Source organism: Plecotus auritus (assembly GCF_963455305.1).
Source record: "Plecotus auritus genome assembly, chromosome: 3".
Taxonomy (NCBI): Eukaryota; Metazoa; Chordata; class Mammalia; order Chiroptera; family Vespertilionidae; genus Plecotus; species Plecotus auritus.
The window spans coordinates 7719090-7738798 of NC_137772.1; the positions used below are offsets into that span (position 1 = coordinate 7719090).

Below are 19709 nucleotides of genomic sequence, written 5' to 3' on the forward strand. Positions count from 1 at the left end.
TGAATGCATTACTTTTTTGGAAAGTGGTTTTAACACTCCTGAGAGCAGACAGGCTTTTATGGACATCAAGTGTTTGGAATTCTTGACAGTTCTTGCTTCATCATTCAGGTCGAGGGAGTCAACATATTAAGTTGACCTTTGGAGCACCATTTTATTTTGGAAGAGCAAAACCTTAGGAAAGCTATTCCCTTTTATAATGCGCTCTGCCAAACGAAGGGGGCGGGGGGAAATGTTTCCTTGTAAAATAATGTAACTTATTCTCTAATTTCGTGTGTTTACGTGATCCCCAAAGTTCACTTTCAAAATAGTTTTTACCAGGTCAATGTTACGATAACGTAAGGCGGTGAAAAGAAGACGTTTCCAAAGCAATATGGTGTCTTTCCATGCACTCTGACCTCACCTTCTGTGGTTTTAGTAGTGAAGTGAGCGTTCAGGGCTGTGTGGACTTGCGGGTGGGTGAACATGCGGAGTCACAGAGTGGGCGTGTATGCGATGTTTAGACTGTGATAGGAGGGAAAGCCAGCCTTTATTGAGTTAAGTGTGAGTGAGAACAGCACGCTGTTGGAATGATGGATGGTTTGCTCCTCAGTGTAACAGACTAACGTAATTTCACAAAACGGTTGCTTACCACTTACAGTTATCCACAATTCTTTTGTAGTAAAGATAGCAGGATACTCTCTCTATGCAAGACCCACCCTCCCTCCCTCCCTCCCTCCCACCCTTCCTTCCCTCCCTCTCTCCCTCCCTCTCACCCTTCCTTCCCTCCCTCCCTCCCTCCCTCCCTCCCACCCTTCCTTCCCTCCCTCCCTCCCTCCCTCTCACCCTTCCTTCCCTCCTTCCTTCCTTCTTTTCGTCTCTCCTTTCTTCTTTCCTTCTTTTCTTCCTTCCTTCCCTCCTTCCTTCTTTCTCTTTCTGATTTTGGAATCTAAAATTTATTTTATATTTTCGTTCTTATAAAAATCTTTAAGAATGTAATTTGGTAAATGTGTTTAGTTGTTGAATATTTAATAGAAAAGCTGTAATGGAAGGTAGGACACTAAAATGATTGACTTCTTCCTTTCCCAGATAGCTGTTTTTAGCATCGGCACGTAGGAAATACGATGCCCAGAGTGGTTAGAGCGAGTGAGAATTCATTAATTCATTAATCCAGTGCCAGCTCTGAGTGCCTGCTGTGCCAGTTAGTGGTAATTTATCATGGAACAACTCGGGGTAAGTTCCTGTCGTAATGGAACTCATATTCCAGTTCTGCAATCAGATAATAAAGAAGTAATTCTATTAGGATTACTGGTAATGGAGGGCCATGAGACAGCGAAGGCAACTGAGCGAATGACGCAGCCGATAGGGTCGTCGGGGATGTGACATTGCACCTGCTGGGTGAGAATGGACCAGCCCAGCAGAGACCTGGGAAGTGGGGGCAGGAGGGTGGAGTGTATGGACAAGCCTGGAAGGAGGAAAGGACTTGTATGGAGGTCAGAAAGGAGGCCAGTGTGGCCGCGGAAGAGTGAGCAAGGCAGAGGGGTCCGCAGGAGGCGGGCGTCGGGAAGGGATGAAAAATGCAGGCTATGCAAGGCTTTCAAAAGGCGTTTGGGTTCAAACAGGGAAGGATACGGTCTGACACATGTTTTTAAAAGATCACGCTGACTGAAGGACAGAGATGGAATAGATGTCGCTGTAGCCGACGTTCTGGCGCAGTGGGGACGCGCACGACACACGTGTCACAGAACGAACACACAGTAGAAAATAGTAGGTCGAGTGAGAGAGGTGAAGACGGGAGAGGTCAGTGGACACGTGTGGAAGGTGTGCCTGGTTTGGACACTAGAAAACACTGGATGGAGCCCCTGGCAGGAGGGCTCAGCGGCAAGCGCGTTTGGGACCAGATCCTGGAGGACCTGGAACCCGAGGTTAAGAATTTGGACTGCGCCGGAAGCAGCGGGCGCCGTGGAAGGGAGCAATCGCAGCCCGTCTCGCAGACGTGAGTTAGCGTGGAAGGCGTGTATAAACACACTGGGGGGCTTTCGCACTAACTTTGCTACTAACGAGCTTGCAGCCTCGGGCCCGGCTGCTTGGTTTGGTCTTTATCCTCTCTGGTCCGTTATTTTTAAAACGCTGTGATTTCCGATACAATACACACCAGAAATACTTCCAAAGTGCAAGGCAGTTAAACTCATCTGTCATGTCAACGCCGAGTTGAGATGGACAGTCTGCAGACAGCACTACTCGAGATGAGGGTTTCTCTGTTGCCCTTGCCCCAGTTCTGTGGGTCCTCATGTTGTGGGTTCGCTTTTCAAACACACCCACAACGCTAGCTGAGCCAAGGTTCCACATACCTCCTCCCTGCTGCTGCTAGTAAATATACACTATTGGACACAGTTCTTTTTCTCTACATGGCATTGCTTTCTTTTTTCTATGTGTATGAACTAAGAGAGGGTAGATGAGATGTTAGTTATCAGTTAACCCAGAATTCGTGTCAAAGCGTAACACTCCGCGGTGGTTGCTATTGGTCTCACTATTATTGGGGGGGCCACTCACCAGGGGCCCCTCTGCTACTTAGAAACGGGTAAACCAGTCACCCACTTCCTTTTTTATACAACAGACTGCGAATTGATGGTGAGACACAAAAGCCAGCATCTCACGCAAGTGCGATCCGCTAGTTCTCACCACGTTCCAGTAGACCAGCCGTGGGCAAACCATGGCCCGCGGGCCGGATCCGGCCCGTTCGGCTGTTCTATCCGGCCCGCGGAGCCGAAAGAGCGGAGGGTTCTCTTGCTCTCCCCTCCGCTCCTTTACTTTGAATTTATATTAGTTCACACAATCACTCCATCCATGCTTTTGTTCCGGCCCTCCGGTCCAGTTTAAGAACCCATTGTGGCCCTTGAGTCAAAAAGTTTGCCCACCCCTGCAGTAGACATTTCTGACCACCAGACTGACAACACAGGATTATAAATTGTTACATCTGGGGGATGACATCTTTATACTTATTATATCCTATCTAATAAAGAGGGAATATGCTAATTGACCGTCACACCCTCACAAAGATGGCAGCGCCCACAGCCAATAAGGAGGGAATGTGCTAATTGATTGCCACGCCCTCAAAGATGGCGGTGCCCACAGCTACAAGATAGCGGCGCCCAGTCCCCTCAGCCCCACCAGGGCGGCGGGCATGCAGCATGGGCGGGCCCGGCCGCTCCGCACACCTGCCTCCGGAGTCCCCCAGTCCCCTCAGCCCCCCAGCCACCCAGGGCTGGCCCAAAGCATAGGCAAGCCTCGGATGTCAGCTGCCCAGCTGATGCCCAAAGCACAGGCAAGCCTCGGATGTTGGCTGCCCAGCCACCCAGGGCCGCCCGAGGCTCAGGTAACCAGGGCCGCCCGAGGCTCAGGTAACCAGGGCCGGCCGAGGCTCAGGTAACCAGGGCCGGCCGAGGCTTGTGCTGCCGGCAGTGGCAGCAGCCGAGGTGTGATGGGGGTGTCGCCTTCCACCCCTAAGGGCTTCCAGACTGAGAGGGGGCAGGCCGGGCTGAGGGAACGCCCCCCCCCCCCCGCCCCAGTGCATGAATTTTCATGCACTAGGCCTCTAGTTGTTATACAAAATACTTGGTGTTTCAGATAACGCGATTCAAATATTTCATTAATACACAAGTGTTTATACAAAAGAGAGATACAGCTTCGTTTCCATTTGAGTAAGTCGCCACGACAACCATCCGACCTTGGTAGGGCTGACGTAGGCTACCCTGTGGTTGATTTCTGCGTCCGTACGTCTGTGTGGTGCTGTGATTATTTTGAAATGCCATCCTCCTCTTTGCATTGGAGAGCGACGGTGTGGCTCACAGCATCCCCGTGCTCTCCCGTACCGGCTGGGAGCCAGGAGCTCACCAGACACGAAGTCGCGTGTAGTCGGCGTACAATAGCGTCCGTTGCGGGGGGAAGGGGTGGCTCTGAGAGGCTATAATGTTTGATTTCGTGGAAAGATAAACGGAACGGGTTGTGCCCAGCGTGTTGTGTGAGGTTAGATATCTTGATTATTTCATATCAAATAATGGCTAAAAAAAACACACGTTAGCTGATTTTGCGAGTGGTGGGGTTTCTGAGGTAGTTCCTAGGCACTTTTAGTATGAGATGAAAGAACCGGGGACTCCGGGTGACCTGGGGCACCCATCGCAGGAGCTTACCCTGCCCGCTCTTGGCCTTGCAGCCTCCCACGCAGCATGGGTGCCGAGCTGCAAACTCAGTGTCCTGAGCCTCGGCCCCCCCAGTTCCAGTTTTGTGCCTAATTGTGCTTTCCTCATCTTTCCTCCGGCTTTCCAACCTAGTGCACAGAACAGATACAGGAACAATTCTGAGAAAAAAGGAGGAAGGACTTAACACATATGCAGATGTATATGGCCCTTTATACCTACTACTACAGATACTCTAGTGAATCAACAAGAAATTCACTTTTTAAAAAAATATATTTTTATTGATTTCAGAGAGAGGAAGGGAGAGGGAGAGAGAGATAGAAGCATCAACAATGACAGAGAACCATCCATCAGCTGCCTGCTGCGTGCCCCCCACTGGGGACTGAGCCCACAACCTGGGCATGTGCCCTGACCGGGAATCGAACCATGACCTCCCGGTTCATAGGTCGATGCTCGCCCACTGAACTATGCTGGCCAGGCCAAGAAATTCACATTTTACTGACCTCAGTTGGGAGGCAAGGAATACTGCTCTTGGTTTTTAAATACTGTTTTTCAAAGAAAGGTTTGTAATGATGTCTTTCTTTGAATGCAACGTGGTCAGTAGTTTTATTCATTAACAAAGTAAACTTTAAGGCAAAAATTACCCTGAAAAATGATTAAAGGACAATATTTTTATGTAAACGTTGGGAGATATTTGTCATAATTCAGTTTGGAACAGGATGTTTGTCAGATGAATGAAGGAATCTCACCACCTGTCTGCAGTGGATATTATTAACACTACTAGAGGCCCGGTGCACAAAATTCGTGCACAGGTGGGGTATCCCTCAGCCCAGCCTGCACCCTCTCCAATCTGGGACCCCTCGGACATCCCTCTCAAAATCTGGAACTGCTGGCTCCTAACCACTCACCTGCCTGCCTGCCTGATTGCCCCAACCACCCTGCCTGCCAGTCTGATCGCCCCCTAACCACTCCCCTGCTAGCCTGATTGATGCCTAACTGCTCCCCTGCCGGCATGATCATCCCCAACTGCCCTCACCTGTGGGGCTGAGGGGACTGGGGGACTCCAGCTGCATGAGGCAGGGCTGAGGGGACTGGGCGCTGCCATCTTGTGAGGGTATGGCAGTCAATTAGCACATTCCCTCTTTGTTAGATAGGATGTGCTTAATTTCATCACCTTAAAAATTTACAGTGAAATTCACATTATATGAAATTGTATATGAAAATATATTACATATATTTTCCACATATTTAAAAAGTTGTTATAAGTTATAATCAAACATTAGCCATAGGATTCTGATGACCTGATATTCTTCTGTATCGTTTTGATTGTTTCTTTTTTAAGTTTTATTTATTTCTTAATTGAGTTTACTGGGGCGACATTGATTAATAGAATTATACAGGTTTCAGGTATACAGTTCTATAGTACATCATCTATATATGGTATTGTGTGTTTACCTATCCCGAGTCAAGTCTCCTTCCATCACCATCTATCCCCGATTTACCCTTTTCTGCCTACCCCCTCCCTTCACTCCCCTTCCTCTGGCAAGCACCATACTGTTGTCTGTGTCCATGAGACTTTCTGTTATTTCTTTGCTTAATCCCTTCACCCTTCTCACGAAGCCCCCTACCCCATCCCGTCTGACAGCTGTCAATCTGTTCTCTGTATCCATGAGTCTGTCTCCACTTTGTTAGTTTATTTTGTTCATTTTGATTATGTTCCATATCGTGGTACATGCCTGTAGTCTAATCTCAAATTCCGATTTTTTAACCAACTCATATAAGGTGGTACTCTGTTATTTTTTGAGTGCAGAGTATTTGTATTTCCATCATGTTAAATGGAAATGTTAAAGGGAGGGTGTATTTTCAGATTGTCCAAGGATTTCATGGAGATTTGTGGAACACATCAGTGAAAATTGTCTTTCCCCCCAATATTTTCTTTCCAAGGTGGAAGGCGTTCAGTTGGTTGTACGAAGTCTCGGGGGAGTACTTTCAGTAGCTCTAACTTGTGTCCCGTAGACTTTAATGGGGACACCTACAGAATCCACTTCTGACCCGGGGAAGGTTGGGGTAGAATCGCATTACCCTGTCAGCAGGTGCTGCCCTGGACATCGGCACACATCGGCGGGGAGGGGTTGGGATGCGGATCAGTAATTGGCAAGGGAGAAATAAATCCCGCCCTTTCATTTGCCTCCCTGATTCCCGGTGTTCCAGGTGAAGGGCGCCTGCTGGGCGGCTGAGAGCAGGTCCCTGCTGGCATCCCATTAATTTCCAAGGAAAGTCGGTGGGCTGCGTCCGCCCGGCAGGTGTGATGAGCTGCGGGCAGACGGGGGACTCGGGCGGAGTACAGAGCAGAACGCAGGTAGATAGCGCGGTCCTCAACGCAGGGAACGACGGGGCAGATTTCTCCTTACACGCTCGTCTCCCAGTAACGCCCCTGCCATCCCTCCTACTGCCCCGGTGTGGCATCTGGAGTCACGTTCGAGTTAGGACAGCACGTGTTAAAATCGCGCCGCGTGGTTCAGTAACGTAAAGCTAACGTTTCCTTGAGATGACTTTAAAATCCAGCAGACTGTGAAGTTATCCCATTAGGAAACTTGGTTTTGATGACAATAATGAGATATACGGTCTGGTGTCAAAAACTGTCTTCTGGTTGACACAACAATCCATAATTTATAGATTGCCTTAGAAATTAAAAGGCAGAGTCAATTATAACTAATGAGGATGCTGCGTTTGCTCGAGGAGCGATCCTGTCCTTGGGGAAGAAGGAAGTAATATCCGTGTCAGTCAGGAATCGGCAGCTCCCGGTTCCCAGCCCTGCCTGCAGAATTTCTCAGTTGCGTTTGGTGAGGAGCCTGCGCCCCTGGAAGCCGGAGCCCCCGCTATTTTTAGAAGGAACCGTCCTGGCTCCTGCACGTTTATTTGTTCCTATTCTGAGCTGCTCCTCTGTGCCAGGTTTCAGCGAGGTTCCTGGAAGTGCTGGCCGATGATTGCTGAATCAGTCAGAACGTCGCTGTGAATCATGCTGGAGAACACGGTGATCGCCCAGTCCCAGCCTCCGACGTCGCCGTGACTCCCGTGGGGGTGGGTTTCACAGGCCCGGCAGAAATTAACAATGCGGAAGCTTGCCTGTGCGTTAACTCCTTTTTTTCACGTGGGACCCGCCTTTGGCTTAAACAGGTAAAAGTTACAGCATCTTCCAAGGAGCCTGGGAGCCTGGGTGCGTTCGCAGTTGACAGGGTGGAAAGGGGTGGTCTGGATTGTCCTATGATTGACATATCACAAGGAGGTGAAATGCTGCTCTTCCTTCTGAGGACAGGGAGTTACTAGAAAAGAAGGAAAGTCTGCCCTGTGCGCCCTTCCTAGGAAACGTAATGACTTCACCGATTCATAGCCGTAGGTCGAGTCATCGGCGAGGGCCCCTCGTGTGTAGCTTTGACCATCAGGCAGTTTATATGTGAAGCACGTGTGTTTCAGGTGGTGGCATGGGCCACGAGGCAAATAAATAGCGTGGCCTTCTCTCCTTATCTGGGGGGGAGGGAGAGTCTGGGGTAACATTGGGGCGTATGTATTCAGGAAGACAAGCCACCCCTGGGTGTGCGAAGCTGTTACCCTTTTTAGATATTTAGGATTTCGTTTAGTGGGAAGGCTTTCGGAGGGAGACCGAGGGCGTGCGCCAATGACAAAGCTCCTTGGAACAATTCAGAGCACGCTTTATGCTTTATGAAACGGGATTGCAAAAATCCTCTCAAAACGGTCGTCCCAAATAGCATTAAAACACAATTTCCGTTGATAAAGGCGCGGGCACTCCTAGAGCAGGCCATGGCACTGCGCGCGCCCCTGCGTCAGCATTCTGCCTCGTTGTGTTGCTCAGAACCGACATTAATCCATTAAGGGTGCGAGGGTCATTTATTTTCCCCGTGAAGTCATTAAATACCATTATTGATTTCTGTTCAGCCCGTTAGCCCGTACCTGCATTTTATGAGCCTTGTATACATGAATGCTCCGTCTTGATTTCATGCACTTTAAATAATAGATATCATATTTGAACTTAGAGCTTACAATGAAGTTAAAATAATAACAATTACGGAAAAAGAAATCCTGTTGATTGGTTTACTCGTCAAGATTATGTTTTAGTAGAATTCTGAAATAACGTTGATGCAACGAGGCCCTGGCTGGTGTGGCTCAGTGGTAGAGAGTCCGTCTGCCGCAACGAAGAGTCACGGGTTCGATTTCCCAGTCGGCCATACCTGGATTGCAGGTCGACCCCAGGCCCCCGTTGGGGCATGTGCAAGAGGCAGCTAATCAATGTGTCTCTCTCCCATGTCTCTCTCTCTCTCTCTCTCTCTCTCTCTCTCTATCTCTATCTCTATCTCTATCTCTATCTCTCATCTGTTTCTCTCTCTCTCTCTGTCTCTCTCTGTCTCTACCCCCCTTTTGCCTCCCTTCCACTCTCTCTAAAAATAAATGGAAAATAGATCCTCAGGCAAGGATTAGCAAACAACAACAAAATGTGGAGCTATACCTCGTCAGTGTACTGTTTGCTACATGGTGTAAATAGATAAATTAATAAAACTGTAATGTGGGTCTTTATATTATTCCTCTTTTACTGCCGCCATTTTTATAACTAGTTGTACTACTGTCTGCTGATTTGCAGATGGTCTATTACTCGCCCACTTTCTAATTTCCTGCTTTCTGCCACATACATGAAGACGAAGAGTAAACACTTAACCAGATCCCTAGTTCTTCAGTATGTTAAGGAAGAAGATAAGGGAGGAAAATAAAGATACCAACATATGACATTCTGTTTTGCAAACAGATGGGTCTTACTACATGGGTTTTGGTTATAGAATGTATTTTATGTTAAAGTGTTCATTTAATTGAAATGATGTAGAATTAACATTTCTTTACAATTCCCTCAAATAATTTTATTTGTCAAGAGAAACGGCAATATAGAGAACCCTATTCTTAACAGTTCCTGTCTTTTTTTTCTTTTTTTTTAAGACCTGTCATTTTTCCTTGACTTAACACATTGTATTTGTGTGTTACTTACAGGCATACTTTAATAGTACTAGGAACTTTTTTTTTTTTAAATATATTTTATTGATTTTTTACAGAGTGGAAGGGAGAGGAATAGAGAGTTAGAAACATCGATGAGAGAGAAACATCGATCAGCTGCCTCTTGCACACCCCCTACTGGGGATGTGCCGGCAACCAAGGTACATGCCCTTGACCGGAATTGAACCTGGGACCATTCAGTCTGCAGGCCGACGCTCTATCCACTGAGCCAAACCGGTTAGGGCAGTACTAGGAACTTTTAAACGTTCCTATTTTGGCAGCGTTTTAAATATCTCTCTGCCCGACTGGTGTGCCTGAGTGGTGGAGCGTTGACCTTTGAACCAGGAGGTCACAGTTCCCTTCCCGGTCAGGGCACATGCGCGGGTTGAGGGCTCGATCCCCTGGTAGGGGGCGTGCAGGAGGCAGCCGATCAATGATTCTCCCTCATCATTGATGCTTCTATCTCTCTCTCTCCTCTCTGAAATCAATAAAAAATATTTTTAAAAAATAATAAAAAATACATTAAGAAGTCTCTCTCTGACCCACGCTTTTGGAACGGGGTGTAGAAATCAGTGGTTGACACGACGGTGAGATGGTGCTCACCAGCTCCCCTGCTCCTCGGAAGGACTCGGTCGGTAGTGAAGTAGCTGAGCCTCTGGGGCGCAGGACCGGGTGGTACCCATCTCTCCAGCAGCATCTTTGGAGAAGTCGTGTGCTCAGCACTTTCTCCTGGGCTTCTTGCCTGGCTGGCTGAAGGGAACCTGAGCAGGGCTGTGATCCTAACGAATGATGACAAGCCTTTTGCCTGTCAGGCAGAGGTTCCCGCCTTCGTCCTCCAACACGAAAACTTAATGGAAGACGCTCCGATGGGCGAGCGCGCTGATGATACCCGTAAGTGCTCATCCCTTTTCTGATGTGAATATGCAGAGCGCCTTGAGGCTGCAAGTGGCGCGTTTCCGATCGCCTCCCTCCTAACGCCCCCGCCGCCGGGGTAATTTCCCAGAGACTGCGCGCCCGGGCTGCGGAGCATGCTTATTTGTTTATTTTCCACCTCGGTCCCGGTGGAACGCTGACCTAGCTCATCTTCCGGACTCGCCGGGAACACGGTTTCATATTCATAGCTCTCGCCTCTTCTTTCAAACACACACACAACCCAACCAAAGCGTATGACCGGCCACTTTTTCATAACAGAAGGAGAACGGGTGCTTCCGTTTCCTTTCACCGTGGAGGGGCTGCGGGGGGGTGGGGGGGGCTGTTAATGAAGAATTGGGTGAAAAATGAAGACCATCTTGCCTGTTGTGGAAGGATGTGTGTGAGCCGAGTGGAGAGAGCGTAGACCGCCGTGGTGAGTTACAGACCGCCTCTGCCATCTCCCCCTGCTCGTGTGGCTCCTGATTTTAAACAGCCCTGCTTTTAAGCTACTGTAGTTCTCCTTGGATGCGAATTGGCCTTCATTTGCTGGAATGCTTCAAGTTCACAGCACTGGAGTCATTTCGAAAACCGGGATGTAATTACAAAGGTATCTTCTGCTTACCAACCGCTTTTTTGGATCAATTTAATTATCATTACTCGTGGATACTGTAAATTGAATATCCCTTCCCTAATTACATTAAACTCCGGGGCGAGCCGCGTCCGCGTCTAAATGAGAAAAGTTGGCCCGCTGCTATAAATAGGAGGCGTGTTCTCTTATTTGGGCTGACCCGGGAAGCTGGCGTGCCCCGATGTTGTCAGGTGAGCATTGTGAAGACAGTCTGTAACGAGCTCTGTAATGAGCGCAGTATAATGGCCCTTTGCAAAAGCCCATTTATTCAGCGTTTCCTTACTGCGTGATGGGATTAGAGTTGGTGTGTATGGCCAGACATTCCCCCCCCCTTTTTTTTTAAAGGGGCCAGCCCCACTGTTCTTGGTTTACTGGGATTCTGCTGGGAGTTGGAAACGGTTTCATGTTACCGCCTCAGCTTAATGGAAGCCACCAAAAAAGGGGTGAATGAGTGGTGTCCTTTTAAACAGAGCTAATTTATTTGGGGGCGAGGAATGCTATTTTGCCTGCTTTTCCCTCCTGCCCACCCTCTGCACACAAATGATACACAGGAATGTGTTCCAGCCACAGAAAGACTGTACATGTTCTCAGAGGGAAAAGCATGCATTTTCTCCGACACCGAGAGACAGGGAGCATGTTCTCCCGTTGGGGAGACTGGGTCTTGGATCCGTGGCCGCGTGTCTCAGCTTGGTGTCTGTGCTCTGTTGAGCTCGAGCGACGTGGTGCTTAGGAAGAAAGCAGAGGTGGTGCTGATGGGAGATCGGACTGATTTCGGCTGGGATGGTCATTGGGAATGTCAGTGCGTGCGTAGCTGCTGGCTTCCATCTACTTGTTTTCTTTCTCAGTTGTCACTTCATTCAAAATCTGTCTCGTGCCGTTAAAACTCTTCAACGTGGAAGTGTGGCTACTTATTTGCGCAGAACCGCGCCCGCTGCGTGTGCTTGAGGACTGACAGCAATGCCTGCAGCAGGACAGAGCGAGGCTGGGTCTGAGGCAGCTCCCGGGGTAACCGGAGAGAGTTTCCTTATGCAGACAAGTAGCAGTCATTAGGAGGGAATGGCCAGTTTTGAGCCTTGGACGAAAACACATCCTGGATGTTTTCTGGATTTTCTAATGAGGTGCGTTGTAGAATACAACAGAATGAAGAGAAAAACAAAACAAATGTAGACTTTGTAACGTCAAAGCATTAATGAGTGTGTTTGAGCTCTGGGCTTCCGAAAATCAGTTGCATTTTCTAGTAATGTCTATTGCGAGCGGTGTCTTTACAGCTATTTCAAGAGTGTCAGCCATACTTAGTTCCAGAAATTTACTGTGGACGGGATACTAAATAACAAAAGGAAAAATCTTTGGATTTCAGTATGTCTTTTAATACCTTTTTTTGAAAGTAGTTTCTTAAAAAATAGGGAGTCCCACCTAGCAGTTGGGTGGTTAGAGGTATGAAATGGACGCACCAGTTTTCCTAATTAATTCAAACAGGCACAGGAATTACGTGTCTAGTATCAGCAGACTGACTGTAGGAAACCTAAGTTTAAGAACACAGTTGTATGCTGTGAGACAGGCACAGTTACCAGTTGTATCAGTCCATGAGTGGTCAAGTTTTATTCTTCTGCATAAAAAGCCACCCGAGGGACACATTTAAACATAGATGTATATAGATAAGGGGGGATTGCAGAGTCCTACGCACACAGGGTAGGGCAAAAATAGGTTTACAGTTGTTCATATGGAAAACAATACAAGAATAAATAGTCATACAAGAATAAACTCTGTTTCATGTACTTAAACTGTTAACCTACTCTGGCCCCACCCTGTATAACTCTTCCTGAAAAGGAATCTTGATAGAGATCCCATATGTCAGTAGAGTGTGTGAGTATGCTTTTGTATCAGTAGTTGAGCAGTGAAAACCCAGGGTCATGAAAAATAAGGAAGGAATGGTTTGAAGCTAATTTAGGCATTGATACATAAGATGCTTTTCCTGTGCAGAATTAAATAGAGGGCTGTGTGTGTGTGTGTGTGTGTGTGTGTGTCTATCTGTCTGTCTGTGGTTTAGCATCATGGCTACAGGACTCGTTATAGTCACCAGAGTGGAGGTTATCAGTCCAGAGTTTGTGGGATCAAAGTACATGGAAGACACAGACCTCCTGGGAGGAAGGCACTGGCTCCTGCAATCTCTCTCTCTGACACCCAGCCCAGCACCCGGATGTTCAGGGCTTTGACTTTGATCATAATTGAACACGTTACGTTTAGCTCAGAAATGAAGGGCTGTTAGGCAAACTGCTCCTCGTCCTGTACGCTCACTTCCTGAGAAATGTTACGCTTTGAGGATGTGTAGGCTGCTCTGGGGCTCAGTTACCCGTGTCATGACCCTTTCTGAGCACACCAGTTGTGTTTCACCGAGATGCCCCAAACGGGGCAAAAATCTTGCTAAAACTTGTCTCCGATTAGTTTTATGTCTCCAGCGGCTTCTGTGCACGCTCAAATTCTATTAAAAACGATCTTCTCCGGACTTCATGAAATGATTTTCTTTCAAGTCTAGATTTGGTACAAAGCGCCAGATGGTGTAGGCAGCAGTAAGCTGGTAAACTTGGCCGTGGGCACGTTTCCTGGAAGCAGAAGTGGTTTCGTCTGACGGGGTAGGAAGCCCTTACCTGAACCTGCTGGTGCTCTGTAGTCGAATTCTTGCAGAAGCTTGAAAGTGAGCGTGCAGAGTGTTGGCCCGGCAGAGTCCCTCGCCCGGGCACCTGCACGGTGGCAGGTCTCTGACGCGCCGCGGTCATGAACTTGGGCATGAAGAAGCGCGTGGAGGCCGGATGAGCTGGAGAACAGCGTGGACTGGGGAAGGGGGACGCATTCGGACCGAACGTGGAGGGTAGTAGAGAAGCACGTAAATTAGAGCCTCCGCTGGGAAAGACATTTCATTTTCACCCTCACCCTCGGAGGTGCCGTTCCCACTTCTCAGAGGGTGCGAGCACGCCCCACGGGAGGGGCGCGGTTTCCCCGGCATCACAGAACTGGGAAGGAGACCGGCGGGTCCTCTGAACCCCGGTCTGTCTCACGCCAAATGGCTCAGTGCAAAGCTGCCTCCCACACGCCCTGGCCCAGGGACCTGGCCGTCGGTGTCAGCACGGAGACATATTAAGAAAGGGAACCGGGTCTGCTCCTGTTTCTTCTGTAAATCCCTCTCATCGCCACGCGTCATCCTCTTCCCCCGGAATCCTCATTGCTCGCCCCAGCGTCATTGCACATAATGATGTCTCAGCGAACAGTGAGCTCAGAGCACATGCATCTTCAAGAAAACTCCTCGAGCCTCCACTCGAAGTTCTAGAACTCTCCCTGCTCACAGCGCCGGGGAACTAAAAGAAATAGGCAGCCGATAGATACCAGGATATGCCGTTTAGTAGTGTTTACTGACTACCTGGACATTGTATATACACCCAACGACAGGCCAGAGTCCCAGCTACGAAAACCCCTACAGACCTTCTCCCAAGATATATTCTTTTCTTCTTTTAAACCTTTACAGACTATCGTAATGTGGGAGACGCAGACCTTGGGTAACACATGCCATCATACAGTATTTATGTGTTTTTAAAAGGAATCTTAGAAAAGCTGTTTCCAGCATGTACCTCTTGAAATAGCGACAGGGCCGGAATCCAAAAGAAGTGGAAAATACTAATTTTAAGGAAGACACCTATGTGGCTTCTGGTTCACATAACAGTCAGAATCTTGTTCCTGAGTGTCAGTTGCATGGCCTGTGCCTGGAGCTGCTCCAAGCAGCGTGGATCCAGGGAGCGAATGTTCCAGGAGCTGAGACATGCTGCTGAGCTGGGCGACTCTGGAGTTTATCCACGATGGTGGGGTCACTGTGAACACCGAGAAGGTAGCCTGTTCCAGAGACCATCTTAACAATGATATTGCCCAATGTACTAAAAGTTAAAAGAGCCCTAGCTGGTTTGGCTCAGTGGATAGAGCGCTGGCCTGTGGACTGAAGGGTCCCGGGTTCGATTCTGGTCGGGGGCACGTGCTTGGGTTGCGGACTTGGTCCCCAGTGTGGGGCGTGCAGGAGGTAGTTGACGAATGATCCTCTCTCATCATTGATGTTTCTAGCTCTCTCTCCCTCTCCCTTCCTCTCTGAAATCAATATATATAAAAGTGATAGGACTTTCTCACATGTTTATAACTTACTTCTATCTTATTTATATTTGAATTTGGCAAATTTTCTCCTTTTCTCATTTTTTCCTTTCCCATTCCATCTCTTCTCCCCCAAAAGGGAATCCTTGTCTTTTTGTTTTTTTTTTACCAAGGAGTAAGCTAGTACAGACTTAAATAATTCATTGTGCCAGTCCTAACAATTTTATTTTTATTGATTCCAGAGAGGGAGAGAGAACTAGAACATCAATGATGGAAGAGAATCATTGGTCAGCTGCCTCCTGCATGCCCCCTACTGGGGACCGAGCTTGAAACCTGGGTGTACGTGCCCTTGACTGGAATTGGCCCCGGCAGCCTTCGGTCTGCAGGCGGACACTCTATCCACTGAGCCAACAGGCTAGGGCCCTAGCAATTATTTTTAACTTTTACTCCTGAAACTAGATTTAGCATCTATTTCTTTGTTTACCTTTTTTCTTTTCTGGTCCCTGAATCATGGTTCATGCTGAAAACTCGTGCTCCAAGTAGGTTTGTAGACTAGGAGAAACTGGACATCCAGTGGTAGAGGAGTGATTGTGGTTGACCAATGTCACCTTCCTGCTACCTCGGTACAGACACACCCGCAGACTTAACGATGATGCAGCAGCCATACCCACTCTTACGTATCACGTGCTACTCATCAAAGGCACAAGTCAGTGGTGCCTAACTTCACACTTGTCACAATAGCTTTGCATACTGAAAAGAAAGCATTAAATTGTCATCATAAACTCTTCATCTAGCGACTAAGAGTGAAAAAAAAAAGCTTCAGAAAGATGCAAATAAATGAGTTAATTATTTACAAATATGACAGAGGGTTGATATTCCTAATATATAAAGAGCACGAAAAATGGAAAATTTATAGAAGGTGACATATGGATAGCTAAGAGCCATGAAGAAATACTCAGCATTATTACTGATCAATGAAATTGAAGTAAAGCAGCAGTGACATGCCATATTTCACTTCTCACATTGGCAAGCATTTTACAAGCTTACTAAAATGCCATTCTCCTACACTTTTAGTGAGAATGTTTCCTGGTGAAGAGCTGAAGGAGCACAAGTTAGCAATATTTGTTTAAGATCTTTTAAAGTGTGTATCATTTGGTTTAGTTTGGAATTATAAGTAAACAATTGGAAAATTATTTAGATTTATATTTGCAATTTTAAGTAAGTAATGTGAGAAAATGTTTGGGTATGTATATTTGCTTGTGTTTTTGTGCATGTGTGTTTTGCACATGTGTGTGTTTGCATTTGTGTGCTTATTTGTGTGTGTGCAAGAACATTTGTCAGCATTGTATATAATGCCAAAAAACCCACAAAACCCTGGATAACGAAAAATAAGAGATCGTTTTTTTTACAGTACACAATTTATCATCACATAATCTTCGAAGTACTGATTCAGAGCTGTCTGGCCTCTAGTAATTTTTGAAAGAATTTATGATCTACTAAGTAGAAAAATAGCTTATAGAAGAGTATATAGAGTATGCTTTTATTTAATACGTATACTGTGTTTATTTGAATGGGAAAAGTCTGAATGAGAACATCTAAGTGATAATATATATTTCAGGGTGGAGAGATGGGGAGATTTTATTTATTTATTTTGTCTTTTGATTTCTTTGACTCTTCCAAGTGCTTTAGAATGGTGAGCATGTACCGTTTATATAGGTAACAAGTGAAGAGGAAGCCATTCAGTGTTGGTGATCAGATGACTTAATCCTTCTTATCACCTCCAAAAAGTTGTGCCAACCAAATATTTGTCTTGCTTGGGTAGTAAAAGCCCAATAATACAGATTTCTTTATTTCCAGAATGGTACCTGGTTATGTTTAGCAAAGGGCCTACCACAGCCATACTGATAATCAACATTAAATTAATCAGTTGATAGACATTGAAAGAAAATGAAAAGAGAAAAATTCAGTTTGAAAATGTATTGATTAAAAAATAGCCAAAACCGGTTTGGCTCAGTGGATAGAGCGTCAGCCTGCGGACTGAAGGGTCCCGGGTTCGATTCCGGTCAAGGGCATGTACCTTGGTTGCGGGCACATCCCCAGTAGGAGGTGTGCAGGAGGCAGCTGATCGATGTTTCTCTCTCATCGATGTTTCTAACTCTCTATCCCTCTCCTTTCCTCTCTGTAAAAAAATCAATAAAATATATAAAAATAAAAAAAAAAAAAAAAAAAAAAAATAGGTAAGGTTATATCTAAAGTAAAGGATAGCCAAAACCAGTTTGGCTCAGTGGATAGAGCGTCGGCCTGCGAACTGAAGGGTCCCGGGTTCGATTCCGGTCAAGGGCATGTACCTTGGTTGCGGGCACATCCCCAGTGGGAGGTGTGCAGGAGGCAGCTGATCGATGTTTCTCTCTCATCGATGTTTCTAGCTCTCTATCCCTCTCCCTTCCTCTCTGTAAAATATCAATAAAATATATTTTAAAAAATAAATAAATAAAGTAAAGGATACTTGTTGAACATTGTATCCTGTATAATAAAACCCTAATATGCAAATCGACCCAGTGGCAGAACAGAACAACCGGTTCTGTGACACACACTGACCACCAGGGGACAGATGCTCAATGCAGAAGCTGCCCCCTGGAGGACAGTGTGCTCCCACAAGGAGCGGGCCTAAGCTGGCAGGCAGACATCCCCTGAGGGGTCCCAGACTGCGAGAGGGTGCAGGCCCGGCTGAGGGACCCCTTCTCCCCCCAGTGCATGAATGTCATGCACCTGGCCTCTAGTCACATATAATTAGCCTTTGCCATTTATTTTATTTCATGACATCTTAGGGACGTTAACAGGGTGACATACTCAGATGTTATAAATATCTACTAGATAATATTATTGGTGGGTCTTTTGTGGGAATGAATTGGGTCATATTTTAGAGTATTTGTTCTTTTATAAATTATTTTTAATTCCAGGAATTTAAGTACATAGTTAAACGTTCAGTAGTGCAGACCCCTCAAGGAGAAAGGCAGTCCCTCACGCAGCCCATGTCCATAGCCAGAAACGGCTACTCCTCCTCCTAACACTTGGAGCTGCTATTTGATGGTGAAATCCATGTTGCTAGGTAATATGCCATCACTTCTTCATTTATCCGTTTTAGACATGATCTGTTGACTTGACATGAGGATGTTGCTCTTAGTCTGTCTACTCATCCCTTCCTCCATTCTTCCTAAATAGTCACAGACTATTTTACGTGTGTTGTTGAGTAGGTTCTATTAGCTTCAGAGCAGAGACTGGATGTTTTACCTTCTTGTGGTCGAGCACCTACTCAAGTTCCGAAGACTCAGTACAGGGAAGCAGATTTGCTGAGTCCAGGTGTCTCTAGCACATCCTTTTCCCTGCCTTCACATTTGTTTGATAGCTTGCATAGAATTCTCAACGGAATTGTGAAGGTGCTGCTCCATTCTCTCCTACCATACACTACGGCTGTTGAGAGACATTGAATGCCATCATTCTCATTCTTCTTTGTTTATCTTCAGCTGACACCCCACCCTGTCTCCCATGGCAGCTTTTAGGGTGGTAACTTGGTTCTGGGAATAATGACATTTCATGACAATTTACCTTGGGGAGTGTGTGTGTGTGTGTGTGTGTGTGTGTGTGTGTGTGTGTCATTCACTGGGCTTGTTATTTCTTGGGTCCTTTAAATTTGGAGACTCATGTTCTCTGTTATGGTAGATTTTCTTAGAGAATTTGATAATTTCCACCTTTCCTTTCCTCTTCCTAGACCTCCTGTTCATTGGATACTGAGCCCCCTTTTTTTCTTCTTTGTCACATTTTCTCCTTCAGGTTTGTGGAGTTTTTCTTGTTTTTTATTTGTTTCGTTTGGTTTGGTTTGGTTCTACATTCTCAAAGATTTCTCAGCTTTTGCTTGGGATTCTATTGACCTTTCTTCTATTTTGACATAATGGCATTACTTTCCAAGAGCTCTTCCCTATTTTCTGATCATGTATTTATCATAGCATACTGGCTTCGTATGTGGGTGTAAGTATCTCTCTAACTCTCTGAATGTTCAGAATTTTGGTGGTTTAATTGTTCCGTTCCCTGAATTAGCATCCATTTTAGTCTTTTGTTCATGCTGCAGCCTTTTCAGGTGCTCCTTGGTTATCTATATGTGTTAAACCACGAGATACTAGAGCCAGTTGGGAGCTCTGTGGGCATGGTGTCAGACACAAAATGTCTGTGTCCCCTCAGAATGCAGCTATTGAAATGTTAACGCCCAGTCTGCTGGTATTTGGAGTTGGAGCCTTTGGGAGAGGATTTGGGTTAGGTTAGTTCTTGAGGGTGGGGCCTTCGTGATGAAGTTAGTGCCCTTCTAAACAGAGGAGCCATGAGAACTCTCTCTGCTGTCCTCCACGTGAGAGTACAAACCAGGGAGGGGGAGGGGCTCTCGGCAAACACTAACCTCCAACACCTTGATCCTGGACTCCGTCTTCCTGGGCTGGGAGAAATAAATTTCTGTTTAAAGCCACCCAGTCTGTGGCATTTTTGTTACAGCAGCGCAAACGGACCAAGGTCCATGGGTTAGAGATTTTAACTGGTGGCGTTCCTCGTTCCATGACTGGGTGGGAGTCCCCATTTCCCCCCTTATTAGGCCTATGTCTGTGTGAACCTCTTTTGACTGAAGCTGGCTTATTTCTCCTTAAAAGAGTCTTCTGCACACGCCCCCTGCTGATGCTGCTGTGCAGAGAGTAAGAAGGGGAATCCTGAGCCAGCAGTCCTCAGAGCTGCAGTCCACGGTGTGTCCGTCTCCTCTCGCCTCTGCCTCCCAGCGT

General features: G+C 46.7%; 1 protein-coding gene across 17 annotated transcripts in view; it reads left to right on the forward strand.

Annotated features, from left to right (window-relative positions):
* The window catches only part of TENM3 (teneurin transmembrane protein 3), a 1236272-nt gene that overhangs the window by 920201 nt on the left and 296362 nt on the right, over positions 1 to 19709 (forward strand). Inside the window, exon 1 of one of the 17 annotated variants that reach the window (XM_080662252.1) lies at positions 10667 to 10746. The exons of the other annotated variants lie outside the window; for them this stretch is intronic. The gene's annotated coding sequence lies outside the window, so the exon portion shown is untranslated. Of the gene's footprint in view, positions 1 to 10666; positions 10747 to 19709 lie in introns of those variants that run through there. 17 annotated transcript variants of the gene reach the window in all.